At 41.3% G+C, this 24,485-nt stretch overlaps 1 pseudogene; it reads right to left on the bottom strand.

The window, feature by feature from the left end:
- Positions 1-245: 245 nt before the first annotated feature.
- On the bottom strand, positions 246-24,218 carry LOC147792960 ((R)-mandelonitrile lyase-like pseudogene; annotated as a pseudogene).
- Positions 24,219-24,485: the final 267 nt, after the last annotated feature.

Genomic DNA, 24,485 nt, shown 5'->3' with positions numbered 1-24,485 from the left:
GAAGACAAAAATACCAAGTAATTTACAGAAAGGGAAAGAGAGGGTTTGTGATCGAGTGCCATTGCTCCCACATCTTTTTCCGGTCCGGCCACGAGCATAAATGTTTTATTGGGTTTCGGACCTTATTCACTCGCCTTATCTTCTTTAACTTGGCATCCGACTGACAATGCGGATTTGGAACTGGCAAATGAAAGAGAAACCCAAGAGGGTCTTTTCAATCTTTTTTCTTAATTGGTTGGAGAGAATCACCAATTTCTTATTTGTTCGGATTTGATTGTGTTCACAAGGGGAAAGGAGAAGAAGAAACCCAAAAACAGAAGCAGAAGAGGAAATACTGGTAAATGGCTAGCAGATTCGCAGCAAAGTCCACTTATAGTTCCTTTTGGCACAACAGGGTAAGTAGTCAACTCTAACAAACCAACAAAAAGACTGAAGCATTCAGATAACAAGAAAGACACTGACCGTCCAAGCGTCAAAAGAGGGGACTGGGCATTGGTCCCTGGTGATACAGTGAATATCGAACCATCAACAACTCGGAAAGCATCAATCCTAATAACCCTGAAATTGCGATCAACTACCTTGCCCACAAGGCATCCACCATGGTAGTGCCATATAGTACTCACTACGGGCAAAACTCTCCCATCAGCCAATCATTTGATTGATCAACGGGCAATGCAGGCCCCACATATCTTCAATCTCGGCCCCCAAACAAACCATTCCTGAATTGGAAATCCTCCATGGAACGGCTCCTCAGTACATCACCGATCTTGCAGGTGCCATTCACACACCGCTCCACATACATCACCCGGATTACTAAAGTAGTTGAACCGTACAATTGGGTTAACCCTGACATCTGTAGATGGCAACCGGAGTGAACAGAGAGTGGCCCAGTAATCTTCTCCATTAGGGTAGCCACAGTGAGATAGAGTGGTGAAGCTGGGTTTCGAATGAAAAGAGAGCGAGCCGAGGAGACAAAAGGTATGAGATTGGAAGTTGCTTCAAGGTAAGCCCCTGTCCCTGAATTGGTTATGCCCACGACTTGTATCAGAGAGTGCTCCAATGGGATTGGGGGCACAATTGAGATGCCATTTCGGGGGTTCTCATAGAAGAACTGTCCGACATAAGGCAAGTGATGAGACAGAGGAATTCCCCACGATGAGAGGGACGGCCTCGGTCCAATGCCACTCAGAAGCGGAAGCTGTGGGCTTCTGAGAGCCCCAGCACAGAGGTGATCCTCTCCCTTTGCATTGCATGGCCCTCTTTCTTTGGTCGCGAAAAACAACCCCAATTACCGATTGCTTCAATCCGCGAAGAAGGGGCTAAAAGAATTCTTTCAACACGTGCATAGCTTGCATAGACTGCACTCTCATATTCAAAGCTTTCGCATAGCTGAGGAGATCAGCAACACTATGTCTACGACCAAAACTGTCGAATGTCGAACCACCAATCTTGGTACCCACTGAATGATCCAAAGTCAAACCATTATAGGGATCAACACCGGCTTTCGTCTCTGACTGCCGATTGACAATTCTTGAGCTCCGGCCTAACCTAAGATAGCCCTTTCAACCCACTCATTGGACTGGTTCACCACTCAGAGGTCCCAATTCACCCTTGGTCCTGACCTTCCGTAGAATTATTGATCGGCTCGACTATAGAACCCGGCATTGATAGCACTACTGCCGTCAAGAACCCGGCCTCGAGCATTGGGGACGCCGTCTTCGAAGGTTCAGGCTTGCACCGGGGAGTCGAAAGTAAGATATAGGTTACTACATTAGTTGATATCTTTCTCTCCTTTCCCTTGTTGTATAGAGGGAAAGGAGAGAAAGAAAGAATCCAGGAGCAAAGCGACCGTAAATCAAATAGCTTTACTGAATGAAAGAATGAATCTCATTCATTTTCTTAGTTTACCATTCAATCAAGTAGTTGTTCCGGGGCAGAGGAAGGAGTTAAAGCAAGAAGAAGAGAATATGCGAGTGAAGGAGGTTATAGTGAAAGGAGGGAAAGAACAAGAACAAGAACAGAAGAGAAAGAATGAATAGTGAAACCCGAGTAAGAGAGATTTACCTAGTGAAACCCTAGTTCAAGAATAAATAGGTTTAGGGAGAGGGACGAAGTGCTCGACCGTAAGGGAGAGGATTGACTTAATACGCCATTACCTTTAGCAAATAGACAGAGGAAAACATTTTTGAATTAAATTAAGGGTCTTTACTGTCTAATTCAGAAATAGAGTAGTTGTAGAGGTTCAGTAGTTAAATCAGGTTATGGAGAAAGAAGAAATAGCAATAAGGAGCGAAGAGGAAGACAGAGTAGGCGAAATCAGGGTCAGAAGTAATAGTCTGGTTCTCTCTCATGAATAAGGGGAGAAAGAAAGAATATGCTTTACCGAGTCTTTGAGTTCAATCAGGGACAAGTTATTGAGTTCAGTTCGGAAACTATAATTAATAAGCAGTATTCGGTTACAGTGAATAAATAGGTAAAGGTGAAGAAGGAGTTATTTCGTTTATAGACAGAGTGAATAAAGAGGAGCCAAGCAACGAGACCGTAAGGGAGAAGAGGAGCGAAGGGAATCGAGTAAGCCCAAAGGGTTGAGGTTGAGTCTCATTTATTCTTCTTTTACAGTTCAGGGAGAGTGAAAGTATATTAATTAGCGACTTGACCGAGTGGGTGAGTTCAGTTCTACAACTAGTAATTCATCTTTCTTCTTCCTTTCTTACAGTTACATCAAGGGAAGGAGTTCAGGAGCGAAGACACTTTACCGAGTTTACAGTTAAAGAAGAAATAGGGTCAGAAGAGAAGCAGAGCTGAAGTAGCTCTTTTGTGGTTTCTTCCTCTTTTCTTACATACAGTAGTTCCATCAGGGGAAGGAGCGAAGACACTCGACCAAAGGGAGAGGAGCGAAGACACTTTACCGAGAGGTGATTGAGCGAAGGACCATTCTTCTTTCATTTGAGAATCATATAGAATGAATAGGGACAGGATCATGACTCTTTCGGCTTTTCTTTCTTACAGGAGAGTAAAGAAATGGCCTAAAAAATAGGGTAGGGAGAGGTTCATGAGTTCAGGGGCAGTAGTTAAGTCTGATGAGTCTTTCGTCTTGACTTGGTTACGAGGTTCAGGATTCTTCTTTACTTATTTCTTACAGTCGAGTAAGATGAACAAGCACTGAAGGGAATATCGGCAGGTGAATGAGCTTCTCTTTCTTAACTTTCTCTTTGTCTTTCCTTCCTTCTAGTTTACCTCTGTTTGAAGGAGAAGGAAAAGGTTTAAGGCTTCGATAGTCTTAACTTAATAATGACCGAGTCTTTGAATAAAGAAGGGAAGTAGTGATTGATAATGGCTCTTTCTTACAGGCAGGAGAGTAAAAGAGAAGAGAATGACTCTTTTGGCTTGACTTACTAATGACCTTGTGAAAGAGGAGAATGAATAAGGAGTGCTTATAGTGAGTGAAATCAGGGACAAGTGATTGATCATTAATCGTTACGGAGCTTGACCTTCTGATCAGCCAGCCTATTTACCTAGTTCCTTCCTCTCATTACCTTCTGAAAGAAGAATCAATCCTCCAGTTTCCAGAGTGAAAGAAGGAAGAATTTCATATCCCTTACCTTGGTCAAGAAGTCCAATACAGGAGAAGATCAGAGGGAAGGGAGTAAGTAGCGAGACGAGAAGACGATTTCATATGCTCAACTGGAAAGGTTCCTCAATCAAATAGCTGTACCGAGGGAAAGAAGGGACAACAGGTTCAGGGACAGTAAATTCATTAGCTACAGAACCAACCTAGTTAGTTACTTACCCAGTGAGTGTTTGAGTTCAATCTGGCTGACGAATAAGAAATTCAGTCTTAGCTTACTGTGAAAGAAGGAAGAAAAGAATATAAAAGAGAGGAGCCAATGAGACCGAGTGAGTTTCAGAAGGAAAAGCGTTGAGGTTGAGTAAGCAAGCAGACAGAGTAGAAAAGATCAGTGTTTGAATGGTTCCATAGAGAGAGAGATAGTTGTTTACGAACTGAAGGTTAAGTAGTTCAGGCAGGAGAATGACTCGATAGTGTTTACAGGGAAATCCGGTCAGGTAATATCAGTTCAGGGGAATTCTTTCTTGTTGAGTCTTTCTTCGGTTACAGTGTTTTAATAAACAGGAAAAGGCAATGGAAGAGTGAGACCTTACGGGAGAGTAGTGAAAGATAATGCCTCTTTGTTTACCGGAGAGGAAAAGAAAAGGAGACAGAATCCATAGGTTCCCCGGAGCTTGACCTTCTTCTTTTCTTACAGGAGAGAGTGAGTAAAAGAGTGAAATCTGTCTCGTCTTAGTTTATAGTTCAAGAAGGTTAATCAGTAATAGTCCTGTTAAACTCTAATGAATAAAGGAGTTTCGGCTTTACCTTGGTCAAGACTGAGTGAAAGAAGGTAAAGGTGAATGAATGAGTTTACCGAGTGAAAGACTGAGTTCAAGAATAAAAGGGTTCAGGTTCAGTCGCTTCTCTTCTCTTTCTCTTTTCATTCATTTACTCAACTGTAAAGGACGGACAGGTGATTGAGCGAAGCCGCTTTACCGACAGGGGAGGGGAAGGAGTCGTTGCGATAGGAGAAAGATCCGTTTAAGAAGAATATAGGTTCATTCATCTTGAGTTCAGTCTTTACAGGTAAAAGAGTTCGTTCATCTAGTTCAGTAGCTTTACCTGATTCTCATCCTGCCTATTTACCTTACTACCTTGTGATTGAGTTCTGGCTCATGTCTTTCAACACTTCCCTGAACTGTAAAGGAGAATGCATCTTTAGTCTTGCCTATACCTGAGAGAACTGTCAAGGCTATTAGGTTCAGTCTCTCTAATTAATCTTTATTACAGGGGAGAAGAGAAAGAATGAATAGTTCAACCCGAGTGAAAGAGTGAAATCAGGTTAATCAGTAATAGTCCTGTCGAATGAATAAGTAAGGAGTATTGATTGATCTTTGACAATGAATAAATAGGGTCAGGTTCAGTAGTTTAGGGAATATCGTCAAAGGAAAGGGGCCAAGCTGTGAGACCGACCTCGTTTACAATAAGCTCAGGGAATAAATAGAGTATAAGGGGGGAAGGAGAATGAAAGAAATCAAATAGCTTGACCGAGTAAAAGAGTTCCGGTTCAGGTGATTGAGCAGCAAGGAAAGGAATTGACTCTCTCTTCTTTCATTCTCTATCGGTTAAGGTTCAGGAGTAAAGGTTCGGGATTGAATATGAATAGATTCTTGAACAGTAAAGGAGAATGATTCGTTTCGTCTTCACTCTCATTAATCTTTAGTCTTTCAATTCTCTTATCTTTTCTTTACTCAGCAGCCAGCTAATGAATTGACACTCGCCTGTCAAGGAAAAGTGGAATGCATCGATAGTCTTTCCTTTATTTTGAATGAATATAGGAGGTAACATAGGGTCAGGTTTTCGGTTTCGTCTTTCAAAGCAGCTAAGGATTTCATTCTTTTACTTCCCTGCAAAGCAGCTAATTCCATTGACTCCCCCTTCACTATCTCTTTTCTTTTTCCTTTTCTTTTTCTCGCTACTAAATAAGTAAAGGTCAGGTAATATCAGTTCAGGTTGAGGTTCCGGAGTAAGGTTTAAGGGTTCAGCTTTCTCTTTTTCTTTTACCGACTGACTCTACAAGAAGGATAGGGAATAAAGGTGAATGAAGGTTCAGGGTCGAAGACGCTCGACCAAAGGGAGAGGAGCGAAGCTGTGAGACAAAATAAAGCGAAGGAAGGAGTTTACAGTTCAAGAATCAAGGGAGAATCCGGAAGAATATGCTTGACCTTGTTTACTGTTCCATCCGGCAAGGCAATAGAGTCAAAGGTTACGGTTCCGTAGTTCAGTCGAATGAATATCTCCCTGATTTTCTTTCCTCTCCTGTAAAGAAAGCGTCCAGAGCTTCTCATCCAGCCAGCCTATTTACTGAGTCTTTGAAGGAAAAGGTTGAAGGGAGAGTCTCAGTCATCTTTCGTCCCCATTCTTGCATTCGATGATGATGATTTCGGTTCAGTAGCAGTTAAGTTTGATTCATTAAAAACACTATGAATTTACTCGACTCTAAAGAAAGAAAGGTGATTCAAATAGCTTTAGTGAAAGAAGGGAAAGAGCAATCATAGGTAATATCGGTGAAGGGCGAGTCCATGAATTAGATTAGCTGCTTTACTGTCGAGTGAAAGAAGTAATAGTGATTGAGCTCACAGTTCGGAAACTCTTTCATTCAATCCTTTACAGTGAAAGAAGGTGAAGGAAGTAGTGATTTCGTTTACCTTGTTCAAGAGTTCCGGACAAGTTATTGAATTAAGGATAATTCGAGAATAAGGAAGGAGTATTTCTCTTTGGCTTTTACCTTGGAAAGGTTCAGGAAAGAACAGAGAAAGACAAGTAGTTCAACCCTTGCTTATAGGAAAGGAAATTCATTAGCTACTGAATTCACCCATTTACCGATGTCAAGCAAGAATAAAGAGACAAATACATTCTGACTCACTCTCTTACAGTTCAGGGAGAAAGAGTAAAGTCATTAGCTGCTTTACTGTGAATAAATAGGGTACGGAGAGAAAGAAGCTCATTTACCGAGTTCAATCAGTCTCATTAATAAGGAAAGAAAGAAAGGAGTGTTTACCTACGAGTCAAAGAATTAGCTAGTGGCTTGACCTTCTTTACAGTTCGTGTTTGAATAACTACAATAACGGAACAATAAGTCTCATTCATCTTGCTTGAGTTGAGTCTTGAGTTCTTGAGTGTTGACAGTGAAAGAAGGGAAGGGAATAGAGGGGACTATCGGTTCAGGAGAGAAGCAGCTTTACCGTCGAGTGAAAGAATAGTCTTTGAATAATAACTCACAATAACGGAACAAGTAGTGAAGAATAATTTATGCAGCTTGAGTTCAGTCTTAGTTTACGTTTACAGTTCCATCAGGAACAGGAGAAGATCAAGAAGAAGAAGCCCAGGATCAGGGGGAAGGAGCTTGACCTTGTTGAGTCTTTCTTCGTTTACTCTGGAAATAAATAGGGGAAGGGAAAGAAAAGCAAAGAGAATTAATCTTGCATTTGAGAATCCATAGAATAGGAACAGGAGAAGGAATCTTTTTTACTTATAGGAGGGAGTGAAAGAAGGTGAAGGAAGTAGTGATTGAGTTTCCCTCGTTCTCGAATAGTGAAAGAATAACTCACAAGCAAGAACTGAATGAAGGGAATAGACTCAAAGAGTGAATCATCCTCCTGCCGCTTTACCTTCTGAAAGAAGAATAGTTAGTCCAGGTTTAAGGTTCAGTCTCATTCATCTTTCTTACTTACTCTCATTAGCTGCTTGACCTCCGAGTATAAATGAAATCAGGGAAAGAACAGAGAAATACAAGTAGTCCCTTGGTTACAGTCAAAGAAAGAAGGAATAAATAGATTAAGGCAATGGAATTGTGAGACCAAGAGGCGAAGGAGTTTACTCTCATTCATAAGGAGTGTTTACAGTCAAGTCAATGAATTAGCGGCTTGACCTTGTTTACAGGCAGGAGAGGAAAAGAGTTAGTTCCATTCCATCAGGGACAAGTGATTGAGTTTACCGAGTTCAAGAAAGGAGACCAAGGTTAAAGTTAAAGTTTAGTTAAAGAATCCATAGGGGAAAGAAGGGAGAGGCGAACAATCACTGAACTCACAAGGGGCCAAGCCACGAGATAGAGTTCCATCAGGTTCAGATTCATGAGTAAGTAGGGAAGGGAAAGGATCCAGAGAAGTGAAAGAATTCATCTTTCTTACAGTACAGGAAAAGAGTGAAAGAATCATTCTCATAGAGTGGCACGGCCAAACATCATCTCAGAAGGAATTAGCTTACCATCTGGTTACTGGCCGGGTTTGAAGGGAAAGAACAAGAACAGAATTCAGGTAATATCGTAGAGGTTCAACGGCAGGGTCATGAGCTGATCTTTCCTTTTCAGAGTCTTAGTTTAGAATAAATAGGAAAAGCAAGAAGAGATTCGAGACCTACAAGCATAGGCTCAGGTGAAGGAGAGAAGCCTATTTACCTCGTGTTTGAATAAATAGGTGAAAGAGTTCACTCTCATTAATCTTGAGGCTTTCCTTCTTTTAAAAGAACTAGAATAGAACATGGGGTTAAGTCTCATTCTTTCGTTTCGGCTTAGTTTACTGTTCAAGAAAGGAGAAAGATAAGTTCCTGAATAAATAGGCTTTACATTGTTTACAGTTCAAGAAGGTGAATGAGTTTCCCGAGGTTACTGTTCAAGAAGAAATAGGTTATTCAATAAATAGGTGATTGAGTTCAGGTAGGAGAAAGAACCACGCAGTGAGACGAGAAGAGGAGCGAGTGAGACCGACAAGCGAAGGAGTGAACTTCATCTTTCTTCTCCCTGATTGAACTGTAAAGGAGAATGAGTCTTGAGTTGAGTCCTTGTTTACAGCCTATTTACTGAGGAAGGTTCAGGAGCGAAGCTGTGAAACCGAGTTGTAGAGGTGAAGGAAATGGAATTGTGAGACCGATAGGTTCATGAGTTTACCTCGTTCAGGGACAAGTGATTGAGTTCAGGCAATAGAATTGTGAGACAAGAATAGCTCATAGGGAGAGGAGAGAAGAGAAGCTGCGAGACCGATAGCGAGAGGAAGACGAATCATTTAGTTAGGTCTGAGAATAGGAATCCATTTGATGAAAGATTCTGGCTTGAGGCTTGATTCTTGAACTGTAAAGGCTATTAGTATAGGATAGGTTACGGAGTTCAGGTGAAGTAGTGAGGTGAACAAGAACTTCCTGAGAATAACTAATAACAGATGGTAATATCGATGAAGGGCAAGGAGTGAAAGCAAGCAAGCAAGTCAGTTCCTTCCATTCCAAGCCAGCAAGAAAGAAAGGATCAAGAGTAGTTCAATCAAGAATAAATAGGTGAAAGAAGGATCGTTAATCTTGAGTTTCGTCTTCCTGTTCAGGATCATTAAAGGTTGAGGCTAATTAATAAGAAGTAGTTCTCTTTTACAGTTTAATCCGGGAGAGTCAAAGAGTGAAATCAGGGACAAGTGATTGATAATTAATCATTACGGAGTTAAGGAGATAAGCAATGAGACCCAGACAGAGGGAGAAAGGGAGTTTACAAGACAGTAAATGAATTAGTACAGTGAAGAGAGAGTCAATGAGTACAGTGAGGCTTTGTTTATTGTTCGGGAAAGACTAACAAACACTAACTGCACAAGGAGTTAAGAAGAATTCATCCTTCTTCTTACAGTCGAGTAAATTCATTAGCTGCTTTACCCAGTCTTTGAATAGTTTCACCCTTGTTCCAGAAAGTGAAGGAAAGAACAGAAAAGAAAGAGACCGGCCAATAGAATAGGTACCGCCCATAGAATAGAGAGAGGAGTGAAAGAGCTCGACCGGTAGGGAGAGAAGTTCAATCATTCATCTTTCGTAAACTCTCTTCGTTAGGTCTTTGTTTACTGGGTTTGAAGGAGAAGATAAGATGCTTTAACCTATTTACAGAGGAAAAGAGTTCAAGAAGAAATAGGGTAAGGTGAATGAGCTAGCTTCTCTTTCTTTCCTTCTTGTGACGGATCATTAATCAGTAGTTCAGGAGCGAAGGAAATAGAGTCAATTACCGAGTGAATGAGCGTGTCAACCACTGACCCTTCTCTTTTTCTTACTGAATAGGGTGTAGAGAAGAGGGAGTAAGTAGCTCGACTGTAAGGTGATTGAGCGAAGCTGCTTTACCTCCTTCAAGAAGAATCGGCCTACCCTGTTCAAGAAGGCTCAGGTCAAGGGAAGGGCATATCGGTTCTGGAGCTTTCCCTTCTCTTCTTTCCTGTCCCTGAATTGATTCTCGAACTGTAAACTCTCTTTTCTCTTTCCTTGAGTCTCTCGGATTGAATGAATAAGCTAAATAGGTGTAGGTCAGGTCATATCGTATCTGGTTCCAGAGTTCACTCTCATTAAGTAAGGATCAAGATCAGAGCAAGAGCTAACCCAGTTTACACCGATAGCTGAATCACTTTCATCAGTTTCAGGAGTGAAGGAGAATGTTTCGGCTTTCCTTTGAGTTACTCTCCTGTAAAGAAAGGATAAGATTGAATGAATGGACTCTACTGTCATATCGGTTCCGGGGAAGGAGTGAGACCGAGTTTACAGCGCAATCAGTAAAAAGAGAGTGAAGAGGAAAGGTGCGAAGCTGCTTTAATTTAATAGGAGTAAGTAGTGAGAGGAGCGAAGCAACGAGACCGTCAAATAGCTTTCCCTTGCTTGTTCAATCAGGTTCCGGGGAATGAGTAAAAGAAGGAAGGTGTCCGGTTGAATTATCTCTTTTCTTTCCTCTGATTAATCTTGAGTTGAGCCTGACAGTTCACTCTCATGAATAAGGAGTCTTTCTCTTTATTTACACTGAATAAATAGGTGAAGGAGTGAAAGAAGGGACAGACAGAACAGGAGTTTACTTACCTCCTTTACAGTTAAAGAATCAAAAGGCAATGGAAGGAGCAAAGCAACTCAAGAGTGAGCTTCTCGTTCTCTTAGTTAGGTTACAGTAAATAAATAGGGAAGGTACATTAAGAAAGAAAGGGAAGGGAGTAACGGATCATGAATCTCTCTCTTTTCGTCAGGTTACAGAGTCAAGTAGGTTACATAGTGAGGTTGTTCGTAAACTAGCTAGAATGAATAAGGAAAAGAAAAGGAAGGAGTCTTTCAGCTGCTAATCAATCCTTTGACTATCCCTTACAGCCAGCCGAGCAGCATCATATTTATTTAATCCTCTTCCTTCTCCTGTAAAGTTAAGGAGCAACCAAAGACGAGGGGAAGGTTCCGTTCTTCAATTTAATCAAATAGCTTGAGTTCCGGAAAGGAATAGAGATGAGGGAAAAGGGTGTCGATTCAGTAGTCTTAGTTTAGAGATAGTAGTGAAAGAAAGGAGAAGAACGAGAAGCCGAGGTTCAGTAGGTCAGCAGTCTCTCATTCTTGCTTGTTGAGTCTGAACTTGTTTACGAGGGGAAGGGAAACTCCTAAGGAATATGAATATCTTTGACAGTTAGAGCTAGCAGGTAAAGAGAAGAGAAGAGACCTATAGCACGCACCTTCCTTTATTGAGTTCAATCAGAGTGAAACCAACCCTACACTACAGAAAGAGAGGGAAATGAGGGAATCTCAGCCAGCCACAACCGCCTATCCATCCTCCTTCCTATTTACCATAGAAGGGAATGAGGGAATCTCAGGTAGCCTATTTACGTTATGAGTGTTTGAAGCTCGAGACAAATACATTCTATTCTGACTGACTCCTTTCATTCATCTTCTTTTACAGTTACAGAAGGGAAAGAGAGTACATGAATTAGCTAGCTCCTTTACAAAGAATAATAGTAATAAATAGGTGCAGGAGAAAGAATCTTTAGTCTTGGCTCCTCCCATCTTTCTTGACTTCCTGGTCCGGCTCATTCTTGTTGGTTGATTTCGTCTTGACTTTATGAATGAATAAGATAAGATAGAGTCAGGTTCAGGTTTGAGGTTGAGGCTTGAAAAGCAAAGTAGCCAATTCAATTCATTGACTCTAGAACAGGCAAGGATCAATCACCGATAGTCTCCCTTCTTGTAAACTCAGACAGGAAAAGAAAAGGGTTAAGCCTTGACTTCCTACTTCCCGGGCAGTCTCATTCTTCCTTCCTTCCTGCTTGTTGAGTCTCTCCATTCTTTCATTCTTTAGTAGTAGTTGTATTGTAGTTTAGTTAGAAGGTTCAGGTTACGGGTCAGGTGCAGGTTTCGCGGGCCGGGGCTTAGCTTCTCTTTCTTTCATTCATTCTCTTCTTTCGCACGCATACTAACTTCACTACTATTAACTACTAGTACATTACATATTCCTTTTCCTGGAGTAACACAGCAGGCAGGCAATGAGACCTTCTTTACAGTGCAGTGAATAAATAGGTAAGTCAAGGCTCAGCTCAGTAGTAGTGATTGAGTTCCAATTAATCTTTAGGCTTTCACACTCCCAGTAAGGAAAAAGAAAGATCAGTGAAAGAGGTTACAGACTAGGTTCAAGAATCAATAGGTTATTGAGCAGTTAAGTTTCATTCTAACTAAACACTATGAAACGAAGCAAAGCAAGCTCGACAAGGGAAGGGAGGAGAGAGAGAATAGAATGAATTTACCCTCTCATGGAAAGAAAGAAAGGTACGGAGGAGAGGAGTACTCAGTTTCACTTGCATTTCTCTTTTCTTCTTATTCACCGAGGTAACAAAGGGGAAGGAGCCAACCAACAAGTGAGAGTGAGACGAGAAGAGAACGAAAGGAGCTTTGACTCAACCAACTAACTGTAAGTAAAGGAGAGAGAGAAGAGAAAGAGCTTTAAACAGAAAGAGATTTCTTTGTTTACAGTTCAGGGCCAGCCAAGACAGACAGGTTACGCGTTCAGCTGTGAGATAAAGAAAAATATATGAGAGAAGGAAGGGACTATCGTAGAGACAAAGCAAAGGTGAAGTAGCGTCTTCATTTACTAGACCGGAAGAAAGTAAAGGACATGGAGAGAGGAGCTAATCTTCCTTTCATGAGTCTAAGAATCAAAGGAAAGAAATCAAGAGAGACCAGACAGACCAGATAGGCAGGCTCAAGTCAGGTTAATCAATAAGATAATAGGAAGAGGGAAGGGATTCAATGAATTGACTCAACCGGAATGGAAAGGACAGGGACAGGGGATTGAGCGAACGAAGCAGCTTTACCAACAAACAAACAGGTTCAGGATTAGGCTAATTAATAAATAAGAAGTCTTCTTTCTCTTTGTCTTTTCGTCCTTACCTTAAACCTGACAAGAAGAATCACAATACAATAGGTTCAATTCAAGATTGAATAGTAACAGAATACAGAATCAGGTTCAGGGAATACAAATACAGGTAAAGAAAAGAAAGCAAGAGCAAGGAGTTTACAGTCGGGCAAGGGCAGCAAGGAGAAGGAGACAGACAAGCCAGACAAGACACTTGACAGTTCCAGCAGGTAAAGAAAGAAGAGAGAACAGAGAAGAGAACGAGTGAAATCAAACACACCTATTCTCTATGTTACAGAGTGAAAGAACAGAAGCGAAGGAACAAAGAAAGAAAGAGTTAAAGAGTCAAGGGTCAGGCAGGAGGGGAGGAGCCAAGCAAAGTAGAATTAATCTTTCCTTAAACAAACCTCTGACTTAAAGAAAGAAACAAACAACACACCTATTTAGAACCAACTCAGTGAAAGAAAAGAGCTAGTTCAACCCCGTTCAGGTCAGGTCGTATCGGAAAAGAAAAGGAAGGGGGCAGGTTACATAGTTCCAGGATAGGATCATTAATCACATGCATTCTCTGATTCTTCTTCTTTCTATAAAGGTTAATAAAATAGCTAATAGCTTGACCTCCTTCAATCAGGCAGGAAACGGGCAAGGGAAGAAGTTCGGTTCAGTACTCTCTTCTTTCCTCGCCTCTAAAGAAAGGTGATTGAGCTGATCTTTCTCTCTCTTAGGTTACAGTTAAAGAATACTGAAAGAACTACAACAAACAAACAACAGATAAAAGGGAAGGGGCAGGGGAAGGTACATTAATGCAGGGGGAGGAAGAAACCATTAATGCAGGGGAAGGTACATTAAGAAAGAAAGGGGAAGGTAAGAAATTAATGCTAATAGATAGCAGGGGCAGGTTCATCAGCTTCTCTTTCATTGAGTCTTAAGAATAATCAATAGGTGAAAGAAAAGAGCTAGTTCATTCATATGCTTTACCTTCTGAAAGAGTGAAAGAAGTAATAGTTCAGGACAGAAGGGAAGATGTTTTAACCTTAACCACCTATTTAACGAGCTAAAGCAAGAAAGGAATAGAATAGAGACTCAGGGGAAGGAGAATTTATAAGGAGTTGAGAAACACTTGAGAATCCATACAGCCTATTTACTTCAATTAGACAGAGGAAAGAAAGCACAGAGAACAGAAGGACAGGACAGAAGGGAAGATGCTTGACTTTAACCTTGTTCCGGAAGGGAATATCATGAAAGAAGAATAGTACAGCAGGGTTTCGCTTTAGTCTTAGTTTACAGTTCAAGAATAGGTGAAAGAAGCAAGATGTATAGTATAGGTCAGGTAATACACTAGACAAAAGGAGTCAAGTAAGTAGAGTAGGAGTAAGGAGTAGGCAGAGGAGAGAGGAGTAGGATTAGTTAAAGAATGAATCTTGTTTCGTCTTACCTTACCGGAAAAGGTGAAAGAGGAAGTAGGCAGCAGAGAGAGGAGAAAGACAAGAACAAGACAAGAGAAAGAGAAGAAATAGAGTATTAGGGGGATAGGGTATTAGTTATCTATAGATACTAATTATTAGTTCTAGTAGTTCTTGTAGTTCTTTCTCCTAGTAGTTCTTTCTCTTGGTAGTTCTCTTAGGGAAGACAGAAATAGGTTATCCTTTGACAATTAATATTCTTTCTTAGTAGGGAAGACAGAAGGAGGTTATTCTTCTCTTACAATACTCTTTCTTAGGGAAGACAGAAGTAGGCTATCCTTCTTACAATACACTCTCCTCTCGACAGGGAAGGCTTGACTCGACATCGTTTGTTCTCTTCCAACCTAGCCTGTTCCGTAAACTCTAATGAATAAGGAGTTGAGTTGCCAGTTCACTCTAATGAATTCATCCTCCTTGGCTTGATTGAGTCTACCTTCTTCAAACAAACACAGTAAAGGTGAAGAAAGAGTCTGCTCCAGGCTTGTTCCTTCAAACACCTAGCCTGGCCCGGAAACTCTCATATGCATCTTTACTTGAGGCTTGAAATGAAACACTTTCTCTCTCATCTAAAAGAGTAGAATAGAAAGCAAGCAGCAAGCAAGCAAGAAGAAAGAGAACGAAGAGAACGAAAGACAGAGCAGAGACAGCCCGATCTAGCAAGCAAGAAAAGAAAGAAAGAAAGCAAGCAGCAAGTTACAGAAACTCTAATGAATTAGTCTTGAGTTCAGTCTTACAATTCAACGAATAAATAGAGTATTAGGGGGACAGGGTATTAGTTATATAGAGATACTAGTTATTAGTTCTCTCTCTCTCTTTCGACAGGGAAGACAAAAGAAGGTTAGCCGTTGTACAATACTCTCTTCTCTCCTTCTTAAGGGAAGACAAAAGAAGGTTAGCCTGAATACAATACATTCTCTTCTTCGACAGGGAAGACAGAATAAGGTTATCCTTCTTACACAATCCATTCTCCTCTTCTTCTTACAGAGTCCACCTTCAAACAAAGACTATAAACGTAAACTCAGACAGAAAAACAAACAAACAGACAAGCTTCAGGCAAGCCAGGCAGGCAGGGGAAGTAGAGCAGAGCAGAGCGTAGAGCAGCCAGCAGCAGTTAAGCTTAAGCTAAGGTTACATACAGACAGAGCAACCAGGAGAGGAGCGAGCGAGCAGACAGACCAGAGCAAGAGCAGGCAGAGCAAGCAACCAGGTAAGGTAAGTCAGACAGACAAGACAAGACAAACAAGACAGGTTACACAGACAACAGCAGAGGAGAGCAGACAGAGAGAGCAACCAGGTAAAGTAAGTCAAACAGACAAAGAAAGACAAGACAGGTTACGTGCAGACAGAGAAGAGAACAAAAGAAGAGAGAGAACGAAGAGAACGAACGAAGAGAAGAAAAGAGAGGAGAGCAGAGGAGAGAGCAGCAGTTAAGCCAGAAAAGCAAGCTGTTACGCAGGAAAGAGAAAGGAGAGAGAAGAGAGAAAAGAAAGCGCAAAGCGCAAAGCAACCAGGAAGAAACAAGCAGACAGAGAAGACAACGAAAGGAAAGACAGAGAAAGAGAGCAGTTACGCAAGAAGGGAAAGAGCAGACAGCGCAAGCAGGTAAGACAGACAAAGACAAGACAGGTTATGCAGACAGAGAAGAGAACGAAGAAAAGAGTTAAGCCAACAAGGAAAGAGAGAGCAAAGCAAGCAGTTAACCCGAGCTAGCAAGCAAGAAAGCAAGTTACGTAAACTCTAATGAAGGAATAAGCAGTAATGAATGAATAAGCAGTTGGTTGTTCATTCTTACAAGTCAGCGAATCCATATCCTACGTACTAGGGGGCAAGAGTGAGTTATCCATAGATACTAGAGATAGAGATACTATGAGTTCTCTCTCTTTCTTAAGGGCGTAAGGCTTGACTTACTCTTTCAATACAATACATTCTCTTCTTCTTTCGGAGTCTACCTTCAATCAAACAAAGACTGTAAACTCAGACAGAGAAGATTCAGGTTACGCAGGCAGGAAAAGGATGACGACAGCAAGCAGGAAGAATGAACAGAAAGAACAGGCAAGGCAGAGAGAGAGAGAGCAGTTAAGCCAACAAAGCAAGCAGGAGAACAAACAAGCAAGCAAAGAAACCAACCAAGCAGGAGCAGGCGGAGAGAGCAGTTATAAGCAGGACAGGAGAACAGGCGGAGCAGTTTTAAGCCAGCAGGAGAAGAAAGAAAGGCAGTTAACCCAGCAAGCAGGAAGGAAGGAAGGAGCAGTTACGCCAGAACAGTTAAGCAGGAGAAGAAAGAGCAGTTCCGTTACGCCAGTTAAGTTTCATTGATTGATTCTAACTAAACAAACACATTGAAGCAGCTAGACAGAAAGGTTAGCTTGACTTACCTCCAACAATCAAGGAATATCGTCAACAAAGAAAGAGGCAGGTTCAGTCTTTCAAAGCAGCTAACTCCTGAACATTTCCTCTTTAACTGCTAACTCAATCATTAATAGCTCAACTGTAAATAAAGTCTCATTCATCTTGTCTTGCTTCAGTCTTTCAAACACAGTAAAGGTTCAGCAGGAGTGATTGATCATTAATAAGTAGGTTCAGTAACTCAGCAGAAAGAATAAGGAATCAAGAGTTTCCCTTCTTTACAGTTAAATAAAGAATAGATAGAATAACAAACACAATAATAAGTTAGTAAGAGTAAGGAGTAAAGAGTCAAAAGTCAGTCATTAAGGATCAAGATTAGAGACAGAGCTAAGATTCCCCAGCCAGTTCAGTTGACAGTTCCAGCAGGTAAAGAACACAGAAGAAAGAGAGAGCAGTTACGCGGGAGCAGACATACAGAGAAAAGAAAGAAGAGAGAGAGCAAGCAAAGCAAGCAAGCTGTTACGCAGGAAGCGCAAGCAAGGGAAGGAGGGAGAACAAGCAAGCCAAGCAAGTAGACAGAGAGAGAGAGAGAGAGCAAGGCAAGCAAGGGCAAGCAGTTAGTTACGCAGGAGAGAGAAGAAAAGAGAACAAGCAGGCAGAGTAGTTAAGACTGCAAGCAGGAAGGTAAGAAAAGAACAGTTAATTAAGTTAAGTAAGTAAGTAAGTAAGCGGGAAAGAACAGAGAAAGAAGGTTACGGTTAATTAGTAATAGTCCTGAACAGCAAGCAAGAAAGAGCAAGCAAAGCAAGCAGTCAAGGCAGTTAGTTAGTTAAGCCTGCAAGCAGGAAAGGGGAAAGAGAGAAGGAAGAGAAGAGCAGTTACATTACGCCAGAGCAGTTAAGCCGGAGCATAGAGAAAGAACGAACAGTTATGTTACGCCGGAACAGTTAAGTTTGTTTGATTGATTGATTCTAAACACTATTCAGCAGCCAGACTGTAAAGAAAGAAAGAAAGGTTAGCTTGACTTCCCTCCGAAGGTCATAAAGTCAAAGAAAGTCAAGAAAGGGGCCGGGGAGGCGCAGGTTCAGTTCAGTCTTTCAAAGCAAGCTGCAGCTAACTCCTTGATTCTAGAACTCACAGTAAAGGAAAGATATAATGAATCATCTTGAGTAGAGTCTTACTCAGAGGGAAGTAATAAATAGTGTTTAGTGTGAAAGGAGTTTGTTTGACTTAATGATCAGTTTACCTTGGGAAAGAAGAGAAATAGGTTCGGAGAAAGAATAAGGAATCAAGAGTTTCCATTGTTTGTTTACAGTTAAAGAATAGAATAATAACTCACACAATAACAAGAATGAAGTCAGGAAGAGTAGTAAGAGTCAGTCAGGAGAAAGATCAGAGCCCGAGCTAGCTAAGATTCCCCTTCTTCCCAGCCAGTTTACAGTTACAGCTAGCAGGTAAAGAACAACAGAGAAGAGTAGAGTAGTTCAACCCGAGCGAGGGGACAGTTCCTTCCATCAAACACCTTTTTTTTACCTCTGGGAGGTCCGGAAGTAGTGATTGGATTGAGAGTAGTGATTGTATTGAGTTACAGAGTGATTGAATAGTGGAATCAGGAAAAGGTGAGTGAGCTAATCTTCCTTTAAGTCAGGAATGAGCTAATCTTCCTTTTAGTTGAGAATAAGAAAGAGAGAAAAAGGAAAAGAAAAGGAGCCAAGTCCCTCGATAGGGAGAGGAGGCAAAGTCAGGTTCGTCACTTTACAACCTTCCTTGTAAAAGAGTGAAATCAGGAGGAGCGAGCTTGAGAGAAGAGAGAGTAGAGATAGAAGAAAGTCTTCCCTCTTTCAAACAAAGACTGTAAACTCAGATAAGATAGGATAAGGATAGTCAGTCAATCGTTCAGTAGTTGAGGAATGGAAGAGTTTCGTCTTGACTCTACCTTCAGTAAAGGAGAAGGAAGAAAGAGATAAAGGAGTAGAGTTATAGAGTAAGTAGTTGGTTGTTCAGGAACAGGAGAAAGAGCAGGAGCCCGAGTTCAGTTCCTTCATTCAGAGTAGTGTTCAGTTCTACAACTAGAATGAATGGAATATGCTTTGTTTGGTTACAGTTAAAGAAGGTGAAGGAAGAACAAGACAAGACTAGGTATAGGAGTGAGTGAAAGAGCTCGACCTGTAGGGAGAGGAGTGTCGGAGTTTACAGAGTAGTGATTGAATAAAGAGGAAGGGAATACAGGACAGGGGCAAGAGTTCAATCTCATCTTGCATTAATCCTCAGTCTTTATAGTTAGTAAAAGAATAACTCACAATAAGGGAATTAATAGAGGAAAGAAAGAAAAGAAGAAAGGAAAGGGCAAGGCAAGGAAGGAGTGAAACCCTGAGACCCTACGGGCGAAGAGGCGAAGACACGAGAAGAGGTGGTTCAGTAGGGGAAGGGTCATTAGTTAAGTAGTAGGGAAGGGAGAGGGAGGAGTAAAAATTCGTTAAAGAATTAATCTTTATTACAGGAGGAGGAAAAGATAGATTGAAGAATACTCGGGGAGTGGCACTGCCAAACAAAGATCATCCCAGCCAGAAGTGAATCCGCTTACCATCTGTTTACTGTGAGTGTTTGAAGGGAAAGAAGAACAAGAACAGAATGAAGGGAATAGACTCAAAGAGCGAATCATCCTCCTGCCGCTTTACCTCGTGAAAGAAGAAATAGGGTCAGGATCAAGAAGAAATGAAATAGGTTCATGAGCTTGACCTTCAGATCCTCCTGTTTACCTCCTCCTCTACAACTCTCTCTCATTCTTTAGGCTTGACTTCCTTACTTAATGCAATAACATCAGGTAATACTGGTTACGGTTCAGGAGTGCACTCTCATTCATCTTTCGTCTTTCCTTTCAACACTTGATGATTCATAAGCAGAAAGATCAGAGCTAAGATTCCCAGTTGTTTACAGTCTTCTTTCGTCTGAACTTGATTAATAAGGCAGAGGTTCAGTAGCTTGACCTTCTCTTACAGTGAAAGCAAGAAAGAAGCAGCCGAGATTCAGGAGAAAGAACAAACACACCTATTACCGAGGGAAAGAGTCTTTGAAGGGATCTTGCTTGAGTTGGTTGAGTCCTTCCTTTCAACACTTGATTCATAAGCGGAAAGAGAAGTTCAATATCAGTTCAGGGTCAGGTAATATGGGTTCCCCGGAGAATGCATCTTGTCTGGTTTTCATCTTTCAAAGCAGCCAGCTAATTAATATCCCTCACCGTAAAAAGGAGTTCAAGAATAAGGTTTCGGTTCAGTCTGTCTTCGTTTACAGTTCAAGAAAAGTTCAGGATCAGATCAAGAGATTGGTGAATCCGTCTAGCCAGTCCAGCCTATTTACCTTATGAATGAAAGAAGGGCACAGTAAATGAATTAGCTAATGAACCTATTTACCTTGGTTACTGTAAAATAAAGAATAACGAAGACGAACAGAAGTATAAGGGTCGAAGACATGAAACCGAGAAAAGAAAGGGGGATAGGAAAATAGTTAAGATTCCCTGTTTACAGTTAAAGAAAGAAGGTGAAAGAGAGAAGTTCGTAAACAAATAAACACCTATTATAGAGTGAAATCAGGGGTAGGAAATGAAATTGTGAAACCGACAGAGGAGGTGAAGGAAATGAAACTGTGAAACCGAGTTGTAGAGGTTAAGCGGAAGGTTTAGTAGTTCAGTCTCATTCTGGCTTCTTACAGGCAGGAGAGTACGTTAGTTCAATCCAATCTGGTCAGTCAGGTAATATTGGGGAAGGAGTTTGGTTTCTTCTTCGTTTACAGTTGAAATAAATAGGTTCAGGTTCAAGTGATTATCATATCATAGCTTTACCTTGTTCAAGAAGGTCAGTAGTTATTAAGTTCAATTTCTCTCTTGCCTTTCACATTACCTCTAAAATAGACTAAAATCCCGGGAAAGCATAAACTCTCATTCATTTCAGCGGCTTTCCTTAGTTCAAAAGAGAAATGGCCCAAACGGGAAAACAAACGTCAATTGAATTTATTGAATTTTATTTCCTTTGTTCAAAAGCTATTACGAAACTTTATAGTTGTCTCTAGCATAAACTTTCATTAATTGAAGCAGCTGCTGTTAGTGAAAAAGCTCGTACGACACTTTACTGTCGTAAAGCATCAACTCTAATTAATTTCCTATGCAGCTGTTAGTGAAAAAGTTCAATGGCTAAAAAAATAGACAGAGGATAGAATAGAATTTGATAATTCATGGACTTTACAGGAGGAGTGAAATCAGTCAAAGGTTTTCTCTTTCTTCTTGACTGACAGTTCCGGAGAATGAAGAGAGAGTTTCGTCTTGACTTTCAACACTTGAAGGTGAAGGAGTGAATGAAAGAAGGGGGAATCCATGAATTAGCTACTGAATGAACCTATTTACCGAGTTCGTGAAGTAGTTCAGTCTGATTAATCCTTCGTTTCGTCTTGACTTGATGAATAAAGAGAGGCAATGGAATTCTGAGACGAGAAGAGGGGTGAAACCGCTCGACCGAGAGGGAGAGGGGTGACCGAGTGTAAGGTGACCAAGAACCTCCTGTTCAGTCTCTTTCCTTCCTCATTACCGAGTTCCTTCATAAATAGGCAATGGAATAGCTTTACCGAGTGAATGAAGGAAAAGGTGAATGAGCGAATCAGTTTCCCCTTTCCTTACTGTAAAGTCTCATTGATTGACTTCCCTTCCAGTTGGTTCAGTAGCGAAGGGAAGTCGAATGAGTCTTTCTTCTTCTTTTCTTTGGAAATAGGTTAGCTAATGAATTTACTCTTTCAAATACTTCAAACTCTCATGAATAAGGAGTACCCGATTCAGGAGTCTTTCCTCTCCCGTCTTTCCTTCCTGGTCCGGAGTAAGTAGCTCGACTCAAAAGGACAGGTGATTGAGCTTTACCTTCTGAGAATAACTCACAATAACTGCACAAGGCAATGGAATTAATTGTTCAACCAATAGAATAGGTGACGGAGTTCAACAGCGAGACCAAAGGGAGAGGAGTGAAACTGCTCGACCGAGAGGGAGAGGAGTGAAACTGTGAGACAAAATAAAGCGAAGGAGTTCAATGGTGAGACCAAAGGGAGAGGAGTTCAGACTTCCTTTCCTATACAGCCTAATTACTGAGTTCAATCAAAGAGCTACTTCTTTTTACTGAGTTCAATCAGTAGGATCAGTCTCATTCATCTTGTCTGAGTCTTCTTTCTTCTCCCCTCCCTTCATTGATTCAAGAATTGTAAACTCGTTCAATCAGTAGGATCAGTCGTCTTCATAAACGGGTTCGGGTTCCGGTCAGGGCAAATCGGAAAAGGAGCTAGCTTCTCATCCATCCAGCCTATTTACTGAGTGTTTGAAGGAAAAGGTTACGGAGAAGGTTTCGTCTGACAGTTCACTCTCAGGAATCCCTTTACTCTTCCATTCGGGAATAGAGGTTCGTTCAGTCTTGACTTTCGGTTCCGGGTCAGGTTAATCAATAAGAAGGTAACATAAAGGTAAAGAAAGGATAGGTTCAGTCTTATTCATCTTGATTGAGTCGCACGTTCCTTTTTTCTTTTGCTTTTACCTTGGGTTTGAATAATGAATAACATAGGGTGGTGGTGGGTGACTCTCATCTTCTTTTACAGTTCAATCGCGGTCAGGTCATATCGGAAAAGAAGAAGAAAATTCCTTCCTGTTCAGTAGCTGTTGATCTTTCTTTCATTTTCAGAGTCTTGAAAGAGCAGAATCAAAGGAAAGCAAAGAGACACCGAGCCTAGTTCAACAAACACCTATTCCATTTACAGAGTGAAATGAAAGAAGAAATAGAGAATAGAAAAGGTTACAGGGCGAAGCCGAGGCCCAGGGTCATGATCAGTTCAAGAGTGAAATCAGTAATAGTCCAGCGAGCCAGGAGTTTACTGTTCCTCTCCGGTGAACTAGTTAAGTCGAACGAATCGGAAGGTGAAGGTGAATGACCAACCTATTTACCTTGTCTTTGACTGAAATGACCCTAAAAATAGGGTAAAGCATCCACATTTGACCCCAACAAATAGACAGAAGATAACATTTGATCCCCAAAAATACGGGAAAGATAGAATTTATTTGATTTCAGCTCCCGCTATTAGGGAAAAAGCGATTACGAACTTTTATAGTTATATGGAGATACAAAATCATTTCTTTCAGCAGCTTTCCTTAGGGAAAAAGGTCTTACGAACTTTTACAGTTATATGTAGATAGAATTTCTTTTCTTGAAGCTTCAGCTGTTAGGGAAAAAGCTCTTTTAAGGTTTTACAGTTATATGGGGATAGAATCAATTTCTTAATGGTCTTTGCAGGTGAAGGAGCCTACAGTTTCCCTTCCTTGTTTACTGTTCAAGAATAGTGAAACCCTCGTGAAAGAAGCAAACTCACTGACAGAGCTTTACCTGATTCTCATCCAGCCTATGTGAAAGAGTGAAAGAAAGGAGTGAAGTCTCATTCATATCTTTTCTTACAGTTCAATAGGAGTTCGTTTAGTCTCATTAATAGGAGTAAGTAGGGAGAGGTGAATGAGTTTACAATTCAATCTGGTTCATCAGTAATAGTCCTGTTCTGTTCTGTCGAATGAATAAGGAGTTACGTCTCCCTTCTGTTTCCCTTCTTTCTTTCTTTCACTATTAAGTCTCATTCTCTTCTTCTTCTTCCGGTTCAGTCTCTCTCTTAAGGGAGCGCCGGTCAGTGTCCTTTTGACTCTGAGTCGTAAGCACTCGCTGCCCAAGAAGAAGTAGCAAGTCGGTCTTCACTCCTGCCCTAAGAAGCAGGGCCCTCTCCGTCCAAAGCTTCAACTAGCTCTCCGGGGCTGGGTAAGCAGGTCCAACCCCCAACTCCAAAGGCTGGTTCAACTCCTGCTTGATCAGACGCAAAAGTTGTATATTCTGGTTCCCCAGGATTTCAACAACCTTGATGCCCAAAGTTTGAGATTGACCGTCCGCTTCTTCCTAAACATCGGCTCTTCAAGCTGGAGCAGGAATTATCCCGGTCGACTAATGTGAGAATTAGTGAGTTAGGAGTTGTGCCTTAATCTTCCGAAGTTTAGGTCTCTCCACTTATGTTATAGCATAACCGATCCTCAACGTTAGCAAGCCTTGCTATTCGGATGAAAAGAATGTCTGTCATCCTAATGAAAGCCGGATTCCTTCCCTCAAGGTTTGTTTACCTATCATGTCACTCAAAGATGAATCCTAAAGAAGAAGGAAAAACGTCAGCCCTGAGCTTATGGCGGAAGAGGAAGGCAAATAGTCAAGTCAAAGCTGGAAAGTGAGGCTTAACTTATTTAGGTAGGAGTGGGGCATAGCAATTAGCCAGTCTAACCTAGCCATTTAGATAATCATTCCTAATCCATTCTTCTAGTTCTACTATTCTTCGCAAATTCCAATCGAATGGTAACAGTTAAGCTGTCGCACCTCTTGCTTGCTTGACTGATTAAGGTTCAGCTTTTAGTTGATACGATACCTCTCTAAGACAAGACCGGATTTTTCACATGCAGTTGGTGTAGTGAGAGACCCTTCCCCCAAGACTGGAATCAGGAAGAGCGGATCTTGTAACTTCTGAACTTTTCTTTTGATACCAACAGGCAATACAGCACTTTAACTGCATTCGTGGTGACAGCAATCTCGCACGGACCACCACGCTCATGTGTCCCCAGGGGTTTTCCCTCTACAGCATCGCAACTTCGTACATGCATAGGTGATAGTGAGATCCTGGGCCAAAGACCATACTTTCTTTTCAGCCCAACTCTGTCTCAATGCCCTCTTGGCAAGATAAGCCATCAGTCAGCTGTCCAATGGTTGGATCACAGTCAACTTCCCAGCGTATCCCTCAAGCCCTCATGCTCTCAGCCTATGGGTCGTTATAAAGCATGCCATCAGACTTTCCTGCCGCTCACTTTGCAAAGACTGCAACTGAGCACTCAACCCTCTCTGAATCATTCATGTTATCAGTCGTCAGGCTG

This window comes from Cucurbita pepo, chromosome 4 (assembly GCF_057944985.1).
Source record: "Cucurbita pepo subsp. pepo isolate OVF chromosome 4, ASM5794498v1, whole genome shotgun sequence".
Lineage (NCBI taxonomy): Eukaryota > Viridiplantae > Streptophyta > Magnoliopsida > Cucurbitales > Cucurbitaceae > Cucurbita > Cucurbita pepo.
Note: the sequence above shows the minus strand (reverse complement) of the source record. Positions and strands in the feature narration are given on the sequence as shown.